Genomic DNA, 6,977 nt, shown 5'->3' on the forward strand with positions numbered 1-6,977 from the left:
AGTAAAACAGAAGGTTTATTAGATGACAGGAACATGGTCTAATACAGAGCTTGTAGGTGCAGAGAACTGGACCCTTCAGCTGGGGGGTCCATTTTGGGGGGCAGTGAGCCAGACAACCACGTCTGCCCTTCACTCCATGTCCCAGCCAGCCCCAGACTGAAACTCCCTCCAGCCCCTCCTCCTCTGGGCTTTGTCCCTTTACCCGGCCAGGAGGGCACCTGATTCCTTTGTTCTCCAACCCCTTTAGCTCTCACCTTGCAGGGGGGAAGGGTCCAGGCCATCAGTTGCCAGGAAACAGGGTGTCGGCCATTCTCTGTGTCCAGACCCCTGCACACACCTGCCCTCTAGGGATCTGCAACGATCATACACCCTTACCCCACCACCTAGATACTTAAGAACTGCCTAGGGGAAACCGAGGAACTACGCACTATTCAGAGGAAACATTAAGAACAGTCCCACTTCGTCACACTGGGTATGAGATTTTGCTGTTTGTGCAGGGAGCTGGGAGCCCCAGGGCGCCCTGTTTAACCCTGGGACTTGGTGCCTCTCCAAGAGGCCCTGCAATGAGTGTTGGACTGAAACCCAGCCAGCTTGGTTTACATCCGGCCCACAACAGCGTCAGATGGAGCGAACGGGCCAAAGTGAAAGCAGAGCCTCTCCCCAAGCCTCTGGGAAAGACCGACCTGCCTTGCGGGGCGGGTGTGCAATTCCTAGCTTCTCCCTCCCTCCCGGCTGCTGTTAACGGGAGGCAAACAGAGACTGCAATAAACCCCTCTGGTAGGAACGAGCCTGCACCGCTGGGGAACGGAGCCACCTGGAGCGGATTAAAAGCCCTAGTCCCAGAGCCAGGGCAAGCGCTCTCCTCTGGACAGCGGTTGGGGACGTCATACAGGGCGGCTTTCGGGCCCAGGGTTCTCATCCTGGCGCTTCAGCTGCTAGTTACCTAGGGCCTCCTCTTCTGCAGCGCTGAGTCCCACAGCTGCACTGAAGTCACTGGGGCAGATCCACTGCTCATGTCAGTGACCACGGCTTCAGGAACGGGGCTGGAGAATGTGCTGTGCCCCTGAACAGGGCTGGGACAAACTGCCCCAGCTGAGGTCTGCCCCGGTGGGAGCTGTGGGGAGCCCAGTGTACTGGAAGCTGCTGCTGCCCCGGGGTTTGTGATGGAGAATGTGGGGTGACGGGAGGGGGGCAATTCAGCACAAACAGCTCCTTTCGATTTCCTCCCAGCCACCCCAGCATGCCTGGGGACTCCCCTCCCCAATCAATCAAAGCCCAAGACGGGGATCTGAAGCTCGACATGAAGTTATTCCTCCGCCAGCTGATGTAACCCACGCACCTTCTGGGTGTGGTGTTGTGTCCCATCGAGTGGCACCAAGACCATTCGAGAGAGAGATAAGATAAGTCTGCTCTGCAGCTGTCGCTACCAGCCAGGGGGCTTTTAGCTCATGCGATAGAGGCTCATGCACTAAGCTCCAGAGGCCCCAGGTTTGATCCCCACCCGCCGACGACCAGGGTCTGTGGGAGTGACGCTGGCGTGGCTGGCAAGGGGCAGCAGGAAGGGTTTCCACTGAGCGTTAAGGGAAAGGAACTTGCTGGCTGTGGCACGGTGCAGCCGGCTGCTTGGCACACCGGGAAAGGAAGATGGAGGAGAGCTCCAGCCCTGGCTGGTTCCCAGCTCTTGTCTTGGCCTTGTAAAAGGCTGACAGACGTAGTGCGAGGTTTGAAAGCGAACACACCGTGTTCTGGGCCTGGAGCAGCGGCTGGGAAGCGTTCCCAATAAAAAACCGCCCCGGGATCCCTGTAATCCGCACCAGAGTGCAGGGGGAGGGGAGGGAGCTGGAGGGCCTTTGAAAACACAGACAGCTTGATGCCAGCCTTCCCTGGCTGCATGAAGCTATCCTCCAGAACCATGCCACCAAGGGCCCAGTCCTGCAGCGGGACAGCCGGAGGGTTGGTGTCACTATCCTCCTGTTCTACAGAGGGGGAAACTGAGGCACAGAGCTGGGCCACGTCAGGGCGCGGCTGGGGATGGAGCCCGTCAGATCCTCACGAGCTGCTGTGAGGCACTAGCCCTTGTGTCTGTGCCAGGTATAAACCCAGGGCCCCGTGTGCAGGCCCAGCCGTCCGTCCCCTGGCGGGCAGCAGGGCCCATGCGGGAGCCCCCACGCAGCCCCCCACCGCCCTCGGCTGCAAAGCAGCCCCAGCCCCATGGCAGGGTTATGTTCTCCTCCCCTGCCCTGTGTTCTGGCTCCTCCAGGACCCTTCACGAGGCTGGCAGGGGAGCGCTGAGCTTGGAGCCTGGCCAGGCTGGAGCTGCCCCAAAGGAAACACGTCCACGGTCTTTCCAGGTGCCACCCAGTCCCCCGGCGCCTGCAGGAAGGTTTGGGGTAATCACACAAACGCTGGGTCTCCCAGTCACCAACGCTTTGCCCGGAGCCTGGCTCGGAGGGAAGCGCAGACCCAGTCCAGCCAGCCTTGACGTCCCTCTCCGTGGAGCTGGGAACGCGCCTGGAGCTGCCAGCCCAGTCCTGTCTACTCAGCGAACGGCTTGCTGCTGCTCTTTCCCGGGTCTCCTGCTCCCTCCCCAGCCCTGGAGCCAGACGAACACCCACACACCGGCCTACTGTGCCCATGGCTGTACAGCGGCTGCAGGGCTGCAGCCATCGCGTCCTGGACATATTCAAGGGGAGCCCGATGGGATTGGCCAGGCAAGGAGGGCATGAGCCCTGCCCAGCTAGGATGGGGCACCGTCCCCAGGCTGCTGCATCAAAGCCAGCCCTGGCTAGGAGCAATTCTGCAACCCAGGAGAGATTCTGCAACCATCCGCCTGCTGGAGAAAGACATCAAGGTGAACTTGTCCCAGCTTGGAACTCCCTGTAGCCAATGGGATACATTTGGGTTAGGAAAAAGAAAAGGAGTCCTTGTGGCACCTTAGAGACGAACCAATTTATTTGAGCATAAGCTCCCAGTGCCAGCTGTGCCAGGGCCCCCAAGACCTTTGGGCCTGGATTGGGGGGGATCATGACGAGGGCGGAGCTGGGACCCAGGGACAGGTGAGGCTGCACCAGGCTTGCAGAAGAGCTCATCCTGCAGAGACCTGCATGCAGACCCTGCTTGTTTGGGGAGATTGTTTGGGACAGAGCAGGGTGACTTGGGGGGCTTACAGCAGGGCGGGTGGAAGGCAGTGGGGGTAGCAGGGAGGGGGAGAGGTTTACAGTAACTGCAAGCTGTATACACTGCATGGGTGGGGGGGTCAGGGGTGATTTGGGGTGGGGCAGTGGGAGGCAGAAGGTGCGGTTGGGTGATACCCCCATGCAGCAGCAGTGCCCCCTGTAGGCAGTACGGGTGCATCCAATGGGCCCTGGAGGAAATATTGTCTAAAGATCAGAGTTCACCAAACCCAGGTTGAGCCATCCCTATCCCAAACTGCCCATCCCTTGTGGGTGTAGACTGCTGGGTCCCTGCCCTGGGCCAGGCCATGCTGGGGGCTGAGCAATCCCAGAATGATGCCCAGGGCTGGGCGGGGGGTGGGAAAGGCGACCAGCCTGAGCCAAGTTCACAATTATGCAACCAACCAGCCCGTGTGATGCTGCTTATCATCTTACCGCGCAGCCCAAAGCCAGCTCACCCGCCACTTTCGTGGCATTTTGTTGCCTGAAATTAAATCTCATTTCCTAATTGCGGGGTGGACTCAGGCTGCTGGGCAGGGCTGGGCTGGGCTGGGCTTTAAGAAGATGGCAGCGTAGTGTGATCAGCATCAGTCACAGAGACAGCCTGCTGGAGAACCCCCCCCCCCAAAGCCCGAGACCCCCCTCACCACAGCCAGCCCCCCAGGCTGCATCTAACGAGACCCACTCACCTCCCTCTGCCCTGCAGGAAACTCAGCCTGGCTGGTTCCTACAGGGCCCATCCAGCCCAGTATCCCCTCTCCCTGCTGTGAGGAAACGTCAGGCCCTGCCCACTTGCACGTTCCCAGAATCTGGCCAGCCCAGCGCTGATCGTGCAGAAACGCGCAGTCCTGGACAGTGCTCGGCACAAAGGACCCACACAAACACATTCCAGAAGCGTGGTACAAAAACCACAACATCAAGAATGGCACAAAAACATTCCCCAAGGATAACAGGAACACACTGAGCCCTCCTAAAAGATAAGGTCAAATAGCAACGTAATAAATACAAATGTTTTAATCAAACCAACATGTACAAAAACGTGGGCAATAACTAGCCAGGTCAGAGGGCAGTATCTAAGTCAGAGGGGCAGCTTGTTTGTATCAGGGTATCTCTGAGAGAATGTGTTGGTCCAGCCAAGGGGGCAATGGAAAGTCCTGCCATTCACTGAGCTGCGTCCATTGTCACAGGCATACCTGTCTTAGTATCCTCGTAGAGTCTGCCAGGTGCTATTAGCATGCCTTGTCAACAATAAACCTGGCCGGGTGCCTTCGTCCCTTAACGGATCTTGTGGTCATTGGGCGGTTCACTCAAGCTCTGCTGTGCTGGCTGTCTGCACAGAGCTGGGGCAGCACACAGGGAGAACACACACATGCAGTGAAATATCTAACAACAGAGGCAATCAGTAAGGACGTTTCGCAATGGCTCATTTGGTTTCAATGGGCAGGCCCAGCACTTTACACTAATTCATGCTTCTCCCCTGTTGGGGGAGTTACACAGGCCATGGCTACACTACAAAATCAAATCGCCCTGCGTGCCGCCGCCACAGTAGTTACAGCACTTGTGTGTGTGTACACCTGGCTCCTTGTGTCTGTGGTGGGTGGTATCGATTGTACTGTCAGTGTGGGGCATTGCGGGACTGTCACGGAGTCCCTGGGCGATGCTCTGGAACTGCTCCCCATGAAGTCAGTCAGGACTCTGGGGTAGTCGCCTTTCTGTGAGCAGCCTGTCTTCAGGACACACAGCTCACACAGCTTCCACCTTCCTGGGTCTGACCTCAGAGCATTCAGCATCCTCTGCCCCTCCGTGCGCTTTCCCCCAGCGAGTCCGCTCAGGCGGGGCTCCTGGGGAAGCCAGAGGGTCCTGCACCCCAACTTCGCAGTCAGACGTGACTCTCAGCCAGCCAGTAAAATAGAAGGTTTATTAGACGACAGGAACATGGTCTAAAACAGAGCTTGCAGGTGCAGAGAACGGGACCCCTCAGCTGGGTCCATTCTGGGGGGCAGTGAGCCAGACAACCACGTCTGCACTTCACTCCATGTCCCAGCCAGCCCCAAACTGAAAACCCCCTCCAGCCCCTCCTCCTCTGGGCTTTGTTCCTTTCCCGGGCCAGGTGGTCACCTGATTCCTTTGTTCTCCAACCCTTCAGCTCTCACCTTGCAGGGGGGGAAGGGCCCAGGCCATCAGTTGCCAGGAAACAGGGTGTTGGCCATTCTCTGTGTCCAGACTCCTGCACACACCTGCCCTCTAGGGCTCTGCAATGATCATACACCCTTACCCCACCCCCTAGATACTTAAGAACTGCCTAGGGGAAACTGAGGCACCCCCACACTATTCAGAGGAAACATTAAGAACAGTCCCACTTCGTCACATCTCTCCCCCCTTCGAGATCGAACTGAGCGGGGTCACTTTAGCCGGTGACCTGGGGAAGTTCGAAGCCACCAACGTTCCCATGGATGCCCCAGCATCTCTCCCATTCCTTGGTAGGAGTTACACCAGGCCCTTCCATTTTCACAGCCTCCCTTAGGTCAGGGTCGTCGATAGCACTCGCAGGCCGCATGTGGGAAGGTTTATGCAGCCCATGCCCTTTGGCCACCCCAAGAATGTCTCCCCATTGACCATCACCTTCTGCTCCCACTGGAGGTCCGAGGGGCCTGGCCCCAGGAAACTCCACACAGACATATAGGTTGGGGTCAGGAGTGGGAGCCTGTCCACATCCCCAACCATCTGGCTGACGGAGTCTGTGGCCTTGGGACCCCGCAAGGGAGCTAGACACCGGGGCTTTTCCGCAGGGTCCCCCTGGTTCAAATCGCCAGCCTGCTCAAAGGCAGTGAGGTGGGCATCCACACCCCCCCCTCCTTAACCAGGGGCAGCAATTTAGTCTCGAGGTTCCCTGCGGAACTGGCCCCCCGGGATCTATCCCCACTCACCCCTGGGAGGTCCCCTAGGCCTCTCCGCCCCACCACCGCCAGTTCATGCTGCTGCTGCTTCTGCAGCTCTTTCTCGGGCTCTCGCTGTCTCCCAGGGTCCTCTTGCTCTCTCGGACTCAGCTCCAATCCCGTCCGTCTCGATCCCCCGATGGGGAACCCGATCGTGAAGACCCCCGTCTGGTCGGGGACAGGAGTCTTGGCGATGCCTGGCTCCCGCTCCAGCTGCTCCCAGATCCTGCTATAGCCCCAGTTGGGGTCAGGAATCTGTTCCTTAGAGCGGTCATCCTCCTCCAGCTGCACGATTAACTCTGCTTTGGTGAACTTTCCAACGCTCAACCCCCTCTTTCTGCACAGGGTGACAATGTCCTTCTTAAGGAGACGGTGACAGGCCATCACTCCGCTCCTCCCAAGTTGTTGTGGACTCACAGGCCCGTGTGTTCTCAGCTCCCCACGGTTTCCAGGGAGAACCCCTAGTGTGCCAGCCCTTCTCGAGGTCACCACCTCTTTGCCAGGGTCGAGCTGCAGACTCCTCCGCCCCTAAGACTGCTCACTGCAGTCCCCAGGGGGACCCCATTACTGCACAGTCCTTCTCGCTGGTCACACACTCCCAGGGGTTAACCGCCCCCCGAAACCGCTCCTTTCTGAGCCTTCAGCAGGCCTGGTCCTCGGCAATCCCCCTTCGTGTTACTGCTCCCCAGTCACTTACTGCAGGAAGCGCCATCCACGGGGTGCAGTACATCCCACCTCTGCCACCAGTTGTCACGGAGTCCCTGGGCGATGCTCTGGAACTGCTCCCCATGAAGCCAGTCAGGACTCTGGGGTAGTCGCCTTTCTGTGAGCAGCCTGTCTTCAGGACACGCAGCTCACTCAGCTTCCA

The sequence above is a fragment of the Caretta caretta genome, chromosome 28 (genome assembly GCF_965140235.1).
Source record: "Caretta caretta isolate rCarCar2 chromosome 28, rCarCar1.hap1, whole genome shotgun sequence".
Taxonomy (NCBI): Eukaryota; Metazoa; Chordata; order Testudines; family Cheloniidae; genus Caretta; species Caretta caretta.